Raw genomic sequence first — 12,340 nt, 5'->3', positions numbered from 1 at the left:
TTGTTCCGCCACCACGCCTCCAAAATGCTACTATTGGTTGTGACACACCTCTCTCCTCCACCCCCTCCTCTTCTTCTTCCTCCATGGCCTCTTCCAGTGCTCTGTCCTCAGAACCAGCCGTGCTCCGTAGGCGTTCCAGGGGCTACGCAAGTACGCAGGCAAAACGATGCCATGCCGTGCTTGCGCTGGTTTGTTTGGGGGACAGGAGCCACACCGGGGCGGATGTTTTGTCAGCTCTGCAGGGGCAGGCCGAGAGGTGGTTGACGTCATGCCAGCTTAAACCAGGAATGTTGGTTTGTGACAATGGCACCAACCTCCTCTCCGCCCTCCGACAGGGACAACTAACCCATGTGCCCTGTGTAGCTCACGTCCTTAACCTGGTGGTGCAGCGGTTCTTGGGCAGGTACCCCCGCTTACAGGATGTACTGAAGCAGGCCAGGAAAGTCTGTGTGCATTTCCGCCGATCATTTAATGCCTGTGCTCGGCTGGCTGAGCTCCAAAAGGAGTTGAACCTGCCCAAGAACCGCCTTATATGTGACATGCCCACCAGGTGGAACTCAACGTTGGCCATGCTGCAGCGGCTGCACACGCAGCAGAGGGCCATCAATGAGTACCTGTGCGACTACGGCACCAGGACAGGGTCAGGGGAGCTCGGTTTTTTCTCACCATGCCAGTGGGGAATGATCAGGGATGCATGCACTGTCCTGTCACCGTTTGAGGAGGCCACAAGGATGGTGAGCAGTGACAGTGCATGCAACAGTGACACTGTACCTCTTGTCCACCTCTTGGAGCATACGCTGCGTGGAATAATGGACAGGGCACTTGAGGCAGAACAGAGGCAGGAAGAGGAGGACTTCCTTGCCTCTCAAGGCCTCCTTTATCCAGACAGTGTTCCTGCTGTGCCACCCATCACACAGGAAGAGGATGAGGAGGAGGAAGAAGAGGAGGAGGATGATTGTGTCAGCATGGAGGTGGAGGCTGGCACTCAGCATCAGCAGCAGCAGCAGCAGTCTTGTAGGGATGATTTACAGTCCCAAGAAACACGTGGACTTGTACGTGGCTGGGAGGAGGTAGCTGCGGATCATGTTGCCCTTAGTGACCCAGAGGACTCCGGACCGAATGCCTCAGCTAACCTACGCTGCATGGCCTCCATGATCCTGCAAAGCCTGCGGAAGGATCCTCGTATTCTTCGGATCAAGGAGAGGGACCATTACTGGCTGGCCACTCTCCTTGATCCACGGTACAAGGGTAAGGTTGCCGACCTTATCTTGCCATCGCAGAGGGAGCAGAGGATGAGACATCTCCGGGAGGCCTTGCAGAAAGGTCTGTGCAACGCGTTCCCAGAGACTGGGAGGTTACAAACTCCCGGTCCTGGACAACGTGTTGCTGAGGCATCGGTCAGAAGGAGCGGTGGAGAAGGTGGCCATCTGACTGATGCTTTCAGACAATTTTTTAGTCCGCAGCCCCAAGGTATGATCGGTTCCAGCAACCATCGCCAGTGTCTGATTTACATGGTGCAGGAATACCTAGGGGCAAGGTCTTGGACACCTTTCCCACCGAAAATCCTCTGGCTTACTGGGTCTTGAGGATGGATCACTGGCCAGAGCTTGCACAATATGCAATTGAGCTACTGGCCTGTCCTGCATCCAGCGTGGTGGTTTTGTTACCGATCACAGGGTGCGCCTGTCCACTGAATCAGTTGATCGACTGACCTTCATCAAGATGAATCAGTCTTGGATCACCCACAGCTACCAAGCACCTGAAGCTGATGTAACCAAATATTTTTTTTTTTAAATATCAAAACCCTTCAAGACTACCTATGCTGATGCTGAGTGACTGTCCTGTTATGTTGGTTGTCTATCCTCTTCCTCCTCCGCTGATATGTTGGAAGAATATTTCTGGTTCTGGGTGATGCCATCAGCCCAATTTTTCTGCCCCTGTTTAACAGGGGCGTTTAATTACAATTTTTGATGCAATGCTTTGCAGCAGGGCTAATTCCTGCAATAAAACTAGAGTATATGGGAGAGGTTGCAGTGTCGTGGCACCAGCACCAGTGCCATCAGCCCAATTTTTCTGCCCTGTTTAACAGGGGCGTTTAATTACAATTTTTGATGCAATGCTTTGCAGCAGGGCTAATTCCTGCAATAAAACTAGAGTATATGGGAGAGGTTGCAGTGTCGTGGCACCAGCACCAGTGCCATCAGCCCAATTTTTCTGCCCTGTTTAACAGGGGCGTTTAATTACAATTTTTGATGCAATGCTTTGCAGCAGGGCTAATTCCTGCAAAAAACTAGAGTATATAGGAGAGGTTGCAGTGTCGTGGCACCAGCACCAGTGCCTAAGGCCCAATTTTTCTGCCCCTGTTTAACAGGGACATGTAATTACAATTCTTGATATAATATTTCACAGGAGGGCCCGTTCCTGTGCCCACCCAGAGTAACTGTGAGGACTTATAGTGTTGTGGCACCAGCACCACAACCACCAAAGGTCAATTTTTCTACCACTGTTCAACAATGGCATGTAATTACAATTCTTGATATAATCGTTCACAGCAGGGCGCTCCAGCGCCCACCAAGAGTCACTTTAAGGGCTTACAATGTTGTGGCAAAACCAACACCTTGTTCCGCCATTTCTGCAGAGCATATAGGGCAGGCCCCTACTTTCAAACATCCAACTTACAAACATCTCCTACTTGCAAACGGAAGGAGACAACAGCAAGTGAGATGAAAAAAGATGTACGACAAAACAAATTATACAGGGGTGATAACCCTTCCCTATGTTTTCCAAAAAGCTTAAAAATAGTTTTTTTGACTGGAGCTACACTTTAAAAATGTACCAGTTGAAAATTACAAACAGATTCAACTTAACACAACAAACCTACACAGTCCCTGTCTTGTTTGCACCGCCTGTATACTGCTGTTCTGAGTATATAGGGCCTGGGGGCCACACACATTTCCTTTTTTTAATATGGGTACGGGGTTCCCCTTAATATGCGTACAAGACCCAAAGGGGCTGGTAATGGGCAGGTAAAAATACCCATGCCATTTTTCTCAATGATTTTCAACCATATTGCAGGAACCAGATATAACATTAAAACCGCAAGCAGTTTTAAATGATGTTATTTCCGTTTAATTTAATTTTGTGCAGGGACTGTTCTAAACACGGGAAACACGTGGCACTTCACAGGCATACTACAGACACCCCCCAGGCACCATATTTAAAGGAATATTTCACATTTTTTTCACTTTAATCGTCATTAAAATCAGTGCTCCCACCAAAACGGCCATTTTTAAAAACATTTTAGGCATTGACCCATGTCCCCTGGGGCAGGAGCCAGGTCCCCAAACCCCTTTTTAGGACAGTATCTTGCATATTAGCCGTTAAAATTAGCACTTTTAATTTCGAACGTTCGAGTCCCATAGACTTCAATGGGGTTCTAATGTTAGTACGAATTTGGGGTCCGTTCGAAAGTTCTGGTGCGAACCGAACCGGGGGGTGTTCGGCTCATCCCTACTCACCATTATTTTACTTGACACAAGTTATTTTAAACCAGGGAAGGATGAACATATATATTTCACTAGGTGGGCAAAAAAAGATGATGTTATGCTGAAAGAAGTGATGAATGGAGATAGAATTTGCACTTTAGGTGAAATAAGACAAAAATGGGGTAATAGGCAATTAGATAGTTGGAGATATGCACAAATTCACCACTTTATACAGACACTCCCCCGGCCACTTTGGGGGGCCGGGGATTTAAGACCTATGGAGAGATTGCTCTCCTCCCCGAGATGTTTAAGACAGAGCATGTCCAAATTATATAAAATAATAGGGGAGGAAGAGGAAACAAGGGAACCCCAATTCCTGAAGAAATGGGAGGAGAGCTGGGCACTTTGGGAGATAGGGAACATAGAAATACGATTTTGAGAATAGCCTGCACAACCTCTAGGGATAATAGGACAGTGGAGATGTCTTATAAACTACTGGCAAGATGGCATTTAGTCCCACAAAGAGCTCAGAGGAGTAGAGCAGACACACCAACAATGTGCTGGAGGGGCTGTAATATGGTGGGAACCTTTGCACATTTATGGTGGGAATGTGGAAAGATCCAGATATATTGGGAGAGGATAATAGATAATATTTTCCAGATAACAGGTGAACAAGTAAGGAAGGAACCGTGGACATGCTTGTTTCATGATACTGACAAAACATTCATGGAATATAAAAAAACACTGGTCCCCCACTTGCTGAACGCAGCCAAAAGTTTAATACCAAAGAGATGGAAAACCCCTGAACCACCATCTATGAAGGATTGGATAGAAAAAATTGAGTGGTTAAGATCAATGGAGGAAACAATACATAGAAGTGAAGACCAAATGGAAATTTTTCATAGTATTTGGGGAAGATGGTTGGAATTTAAGAAGAAAAGGGAGCACCTTATAATGGGCGAGACCTAGGGGGAGAGATGGAGTTAGTAGGGGGAGGGAGAGAGAGAGAGGGAGAGAGAGAGGGAGGGGGATAGGGGGGGTGGGAGGGGCAATAAAAGATAAGTGTGGGCAAATTGAAAAATGCTGTATTTTAAATATTGTATATGTGATATAATAAAACAAAAAAGAGAGATTAATTAAATAAATAAAGAATAAAGAAGAAGAAAAAGGAATGCACATGATGGGGCAGCAGCGTTGCCAGCGGTCAAAATGTGGCGATAAGCAAATTAGACTCAAGTCGGTGTTGGTGTAGTTATGCCACAAATGTCGACTAGAGAAAATGGCGGGCTGCGTACTGATACATAAAAAAACACCCAAAAAAAACAAAACACTTAAACACTAAATCTTTCTCATTCGTTGATTTCAAATTAAAATCTTTTTTTTTTTTTTTTGCTAGAAACTTATTTACAACCCCCAAACATTATATATAATTTTTTTTTAGTAGAGACCCTAGAGAATAAAATGGTGGTTGTTGTAATATTTTATGTCACACTGTATTTGCGCAGCAGTTTTTTGGGTAAAAATTACTTTTTATTCCTAAGCAAAAAAATAGTGATTCTCCTTTCGGCCAGAATCGTGCAGCTATAATGTCTGATATTTTCAAAAAACAAACAAAAAAAAACCCGCTAAAGTCCAAAAGAGTCAATGAGAACAATTAGGATAAATGATGAGATGAGGATAAAAGTTCCACAGAAGTTGCTGCTATTTTCATCACCCACTTGTAGGGAGGTCTGTACTGTGTTTTGATTTTGAGAATTTTTCCCTTTTAGTTGTAAAACTTTGTAAACTTTTTGCTTTGAAAAATAAAGATCGCATAAAAAATATGATTTTATTGAATATATTACTAAAGATTTCTACTATAGAAGGTTTCTCATAAAGGGGAGGTGTGATTATGGGGGAGTTGGAGGAAGACGGGTGATCATTATTTGCCTTTCTTTCCATCTATTAAATCTTCTGCCCTTGTTGTTGTTGTTTTATCTTTGGAAAGTAAAACATTTTCTGCCAGTAAATCCCTTATACAGTCCACTTCCTGTTTCTTGTCTGGTCATTAGCCTGGGCTTATGACATCATTCTCAGCTTTCTCACTCACTCTCCTGAGAGTTTTCCAGGAAGGGAGGGAAGGAAGGAGTCATAAGAGGGCCAATGAAAGCGGCAGAGCTGGAGGTGTGTGTCTGTGTAAATCCAGGAAGTGAACCGGCAGCAGCTTCAGCTGCCCACAGTTATGATGGATGCAGACAGACTCGGTGGAGGGAGATTTATGCAGCATATTTAGCAAGTACAGAATCATAGTATATATAAAATAATATGCACAGTGGTTGGAGGGAAGCTTCAGAATGGCAAAGATGTTTTTATCACAAATGATGTGATCAGACTGCAGTTCCTTTCTAAGACTGAAGAAAGAACAATGTAACATGGATGTGTTGTACCTTTGGGGTTGTAAATTGTGGGAATGCTGTACAAATTGTTGCCCCTCCCCCCACTCCTCTCTAAATCCTGACAGAGGGTAAAACATGTCAGTAAGGAGTAGAGTTTGGGGGGAGATAAAATATATATTTACACTACAAATGTTAGTAAAAAATAAAAACATTTTAAGCTTTTGTCCTGATCATCCTCACACTGATCCTTGTATTCTTCAGATCACAATCCAACCACCTCCAATCACAGAGGTCTCTGGTGGATGTTATGACGACAGTGCAGTGCTGTACCTGGGATTTCCAGGAGGAGATCTTTTCCTGGCATTCAAAGAGGTATGGAGTGCACATACTGGGGGAGAGGTATGATGGGTAGATGGGACATGGAGGGCACAGACTGGGGAGGGGTGTGATGGGTAGATGGGACATGGAGGGCACAGACTGGGGGAGGGGTGTGATGGGTAGTTGGGACATGGAGGGCACACACTGGGGGAGGGGTGTGATGGGTAGATGGGACATGAAGGGCACAGACTGGGGGAGGGGTGTGATGGGTATATGGGACATGGAGGGCACAGACTGGGGGAGGGGTATAATGGGTAGATTGGACATGGAGGGCACAGACTGGGGGAGGGGTGTGATGGGTAGATGGGACATGGAGGGCACAGACTGGGGGAGGGGTGTGATGGGTAGATGGGACATGGAGGGCACAGACTGGGGGAGGGATGTAAAGGTTAGATGGGACATGGAGGGCACAGACTGGGGGAGGGGTGTAATGGTTAGATGGGATATGGGGGGCACAGACTGGGTGAGGGGTGTAATATGTAGATGGGACATGGAGGGCACAGACTGGGGAGGGGTGTAATGGGTAGATGGGACATGGAGGGCACAGACTGGGGAGGGGTGTGATGGGTAGATGGGACATGGAGGGCACAGACTGGGGGAGGGGTGTGATGGGTAGTTGGGACATGGAGGGCACACACTGGGGGAGGGGTGTGATGGGTAGATGGGACATGAAGGGCACAGACTGGGGGAGGGGTGTGATGGGTATATGGGACATGGAGGGCACAGACTGGGGGAGGGGTATAATGGGTAGATTGGACATGGAGGGCACAGACTGGGGGAGGGGTGTGATGGGTAGATGGGACATGGAGGGCACAGACTGGGGGAGGGGTGTGATGGGTAGATGGGACATGGAGGGCACAGACTGGGGGAGGGATGTAAAGGTTAGATGGGACATGGAGGGCACAGACTGGGGGAGGGGTGTAATGGTTAGATGGGATATGGGGGGCACAGACTGGGTGAGGGGTGTAATATGTAGATGGGACATGGAGGGCACAGACTGGGGAGGGGTGTAATGGGTAGATGGGACATGGAGGGCACAGACTGGGGGAGGGATGCAATATGTAGATAGGACATGGAGGGCACAGACTGGGGGAGGGGGTGTAATATGTAGATGGGACATGGAGGGCAGAGACTGGGGGAGGGGTGTAATTAGTAGATGGGACATAGAGAGTAAAATATGTCTAATAATCTCTGGATGCCCAGCGGTTACAGAGGTGATGCCAGGTTGGTATCATGGGAAGTGGCATCTAATAAGAAGAGATATTTGATCTCCAGATATCAGACAATATGAGGAGGACAGGTTGGAATTTTGCATTCTGAAGTAATGATCTGTTACAAATATCACTTCATGCAGTAGTCCGGTCTGTATGGACAGGATGGTAACAGTAGAATCCAAAGATGGCTTTAAGCAACTCTCCCCCCTCCCCACCTTTATCACATTCCCCTCCTATCACCTCCTCCCACATAATTATATATTTTTTTAAATAATTTTTTTGGGGAAAACATACATGCATTTTCTAATTTTTTTACCTCAGTCATAATTAAGTATTTATGCCCCATGGCCTTCTAGGATTCCCACATTATGCAACCTAGTAGTCCTTGGGGTACTATACCTTGCAAGCATCATGATATCGGGGGGTGGGGGTTGTCTGTCTTTTCCTGGTTGCTGAGGGGGTATGGTGTATGCATGTCATCACGGGGCTACCTGCAAAAATCTGGAGGAGAAAGGCAGCCCTGATGTCAGAAAAAGATGGCAGCATAGGAATGGTTGTCACGCACCTGTTACTGGAGCTTGAGGTGATGAGGGGGGCCTCTTGCACAATTCCTGTCCAAGCACCCCTAGTGGTGGGGACAGGGACTGCTGTAGGACAGTGGAAGGGCACAGGTGCCAGGTAGATATTTTAGCAAACTTGAACATGGAGATATTGAGGTTGGATGAGCAGAAGTGAGGCGTCAGACCACAAGCTGAGTTCAGTATCAGCAAAGCAGATAGGTACATAATCCTAATCAGAGTCAAGTTCAGGGACAGGCAGGGGTTGGCAATGCACTGGCAGCAGGGTACAAAATCAGCAGGCAGAATCTTAATCAAAAAGCCAGGTCAGGGTCGCTAACATGGATAAGAAGCAGACAATGGAATCCAAAGAATAGTCAGATGGAGCTGGGTCAGTAACAGGATCAAGCAGGCTTTCAGGAACACAAGTCACAAGGATAAAGCTGAAGAACATCCAGCAATGATGCTAGACAGGCCTCAGGTTTAAATAGGCTGCCAGTCATCAGGATCTGGGGGCATGCCAGTGCGCCCACATGTGCACCATGGTGCATGAGTGTGCTTACGCATTCTCATTCTCTCATGTCCAGATACACACAGCCATGCAGCATTATGCCTTTCCTTATGGCATCATTGATTGATGTCATGTTGGAGGCTAGCTCCATGCATGATTCTAATTCAGAGCAGGAGGCATTGCCAATTTTAGTTCCTCTCCGCTTCTGAAATTCTGGTACGGTTATGCATGGTAGCCAATCAGCTTCTAACTTCAGCTTGTTCAATTAAAGTGGGAGTCCGCGTTTTTTTTTTTTTTAAAAGCCAGCAGCTACAAATACTGCAGCTGCTGACTTTTAAAATAATGACACTTACCCGCCCAGCGCGCCCGCAATGTTTGTCGCACCTGAAGCCGATCTCTCGATTGTCTCTCGGGTGCTGCCGCCGCCATCTTGGGTATGGGAATCAGGAAGTGGAGCCTTTCGGCTTCATTTCCCGGTTCCCTACTGCGCATGCGCGAGTCGCGCTGCGCAATAAGGATGGTCCCCGCTGTCTCTGGGATCCGTGTGTTTTCCAGCAGGCAGCGAGGCACTTGCGGAAAGGGGCGTAGATTCTGCGGAAAGGGGCGTAACTTCTGCAGAATCTACGCCGGAAGTGGGTGCAGATACCTGTACTGTACAGGTACCTGCACCCCCCTTCCCCCTGAAAGGTGCCAATTGTGGCGCCGGAGGGGGGGGAGGATTCCAATGAGCGGAAGGTCCACTTTAGGGTGGACCTCCGCTTTAAGCGTTCACAAAAAACCTGTAAGCTGATTGGTTTCTATGCAGAGCTGCACCAGATTTTGCACTCTGCAGTTTTAGTAAATCAACCCCGGTGTATTGCAACAGCAGTAAAACATGTAATATGTGGAAAAATCTGTAACAATTGTATTGATGGAATGATTTGTACTATTCTTTTTGTAGAACAAGACAGACAGTTTGTTTTACCTGGAGTACATTGATATTTCCATACAGGAAGAAGGTAATACAACAAATACAACTTCATACTACCAGGATATTTTAGCAGAAAAGTAAACCCTTTCTACCTCTGTATCCAAAAGTACTAATCCAATTTAGCCCTTGTATACACGGTCGGACATTTCGACAACCAAATCCGTCGGATCTTGTCCGAAACTGTTGCATACACACGGTTGGACAAAGTTGTCGAAAAATCCGATCTTTCAGAACGTGATGACGTAATTTCGTTATGATGGGACTACATTCAGGCTAGTAGCCAATAGCTTTGATGTAGGAATTTGATCTGAGCATGCGTGGCACTTTGTCCGATCGGAATTCTCTACACATGATCGGAGTATGTCCGATCGGACCAGTTTGTCGGAAAATATTTCCAGCAAGTTTGAAAATTTGGTCCGACGGATATTCCAAATGGAAACAGTCCGATGCATACCACACACAGTCGGATTATCCGACAACACGGTCCGATAGGACACATTCCGACGGATTCTCCGACCGTGTGTACAAGGGCCAACACTGTCAGTTTACCCGAATCTGATATTTCAGTGTTTGGTGGATGCTGGAGAGTTACACCCCATGACTATCTTTTTTTATCTCTGAAGGATTCGATTGTGTTCTCAAGTTAATACACCAGCTGTGCCCATTATGAGGGGCTTTCACCATCCATGAGCTGAGTTCCTGGGCCTGAACACCAGCTGTGCCCATCATGAGGGGTTCTCTCTATCCCTGTCCTGAGTTTCTGGTATCTGAACAACTGCTGTGTCCATTATCAGGGGTTCCCAACCAGGGGCGTACCTAGAGCATTCGGCACCCGGGGCGACTCATATCTGGCACCCCCTCACTTTAAAATGTAAAAACACCGCACTGTGCCCCCTGCATACCCCAATATCTCTTTGTCACTACTTTGTACCCCCTCTCCACAACTGGACCCCTTTACATTGCACAGCCCTCCGCAGCTCTGGATCCCTTTACATTACACACCTTTGGACCCCTTTACGTTACACAACCCCCTGAACCTCAGGGCCCCTTTACATTACACAGCACCCTACACCTCTAGACCCCTTTACATTACACAACACCCTGCACCTCGGGACACCTTTACATTACAAAACCCTCTGTACCCCTTTACATTACACAGCACCCTGCACCTCTGGACCCCTTTAAATTACACAGCACTGTGCACCTCAGGACACCTTTACATTACAAAACCCTCTGCACCTCTGGACCCCTTTACATTACAAAACCCTCTGCACTTCAGGACCCCTTTACATTACACAACCCCCTGCACTTCAGGACCACTTTACATTACACAACTCCCTGAAGCCTTTGGTTTCACACTGGGGTCCTGGAGTTTGTCGCAGTGCTGGGGTATATGCAGTTTTTCTGCATATAATCCTAATTTTTAGCTGCAGTCCCACAGACGTCTATTAGCTTGTGTAATTTTACTGTGTTTTCTGAAAGATTTAGTATAGAGGAAATTTGGTGCTCTTTCAGAAAATGGTGCAAAAATGTGTAACCTAATAGAAGTCTGTGGGACTGCAGTGAAAATTGAGGAAACTGAACCACAGCGCATCAGTGTGAACCCACCTGAGTCCTGGTTCACATATATGCGACCCCAGATGACGTCTTTAGAGGACGAAACGCGTCGGGACTTCTACTGTAGCACTGTTTTTATTGAATAAGCGCTTGACTCTTTGGTTACATGTAAGTTCATTACTTTTTTATTAAATTTTTTCTCCTAAACGGAATTACACTATTGTGGCCCCTTATTTTTCTTTGTATGGGTTCAACATTTTGAGTTGGATTTTACCGCTGAGGATTTAACAACTAGCTGGGGCATCTGTATGAGCAGTTTGACTCGTTACTTCCCTGGATAATTTACGTCTGAAATCTCGTATTCGAGTGCACAAGCCCGTATGATCCTTCGAATGTATATTCGTTTGGATCCATTATATCTGGTAAGCCTTTATCTTAAAAGGTGACGGGAATACCACAGGGTGTCTGCATGCTAGCTTCATTGAAAGAAGGTGGATGGTGACCCTTATCTCACGTTTGGATTGGATCAACATTTATATAGAGACTCTTATTTTATTTAATTTTTCTTGGACCTTTATTTTTTTATATATACACACTTATGAATTTTTGCACTTAAGGTGTATTTTTTTGCACAGTTTATGATTTTTATGTTTGGTTAATTATTGTATGACCACGTATCAATATGTATTAGGTCATTTATATTCCCTTTAGCGCTACACTATGATTTAATATCACATATATGCGATGCAGGATTCGGCGAGATTCCAGTGTAGATTCCCGCATTGCATGTTGCTTGTTGGCTGTTCACGCTGCCCTTTGCAAGCTGCTACGGCTGTCAATGTAAAATTAATGACATCCCCAGATCGGTTTGCAAATCGCAGTGAAAACTGTGAAATGGTGCAAGAATTGGAGTGCATAGGTGTGAACACCCATCCAATCCAATTCCAGTGCAGACCAAAAAAAGGGTCCCTCAGCATTTTGGCGCAAATGTGATTTCAGCCGTAACTAGGGGGCGGGGGGTGCGGTCCGCCCCAGGTGCCACACATTGGGGGGGGGGTGTCAGGCGGCTCCCCTGTATGAAACAGTGAGAGTGGGACAGGCTTGGTAGTGCAGCTGATGTGACATGCTGAGCAGGGAGACCTCAGGCAGACTGACCCATTGTCACAATGCTCTCACTCTCTGTTAAATTCTAACAGCCCAGTGAGTACAACTCCCCCTCCCTCCACAGAGATGGAAGAGTCAGCATTGGCTCTGCCCCCTCTCTCCCCTGCGTGTCCCATCCATGCTCCGTGC

The sequence above is a fragment of the Lithobates pipiens genome, unplaced genomic scaffold (genome assembly GCF_037356315.1).
Source record: "Lithobates pipiens isolate NorthernLeopardFrog02 unplaced genomic scaffold, aLitPip1_a1.2 Scaffold_8, whole genome shotgun sequence".
Taxonomy (NCBI): Eukaryota; Metazoa; Chordata; class Amphibia; order Anura; family Ranidae; genus Lithobates; species Lithobates pipiens.
Note: the sequence above shows the minus strand (reverse complement) of the source record.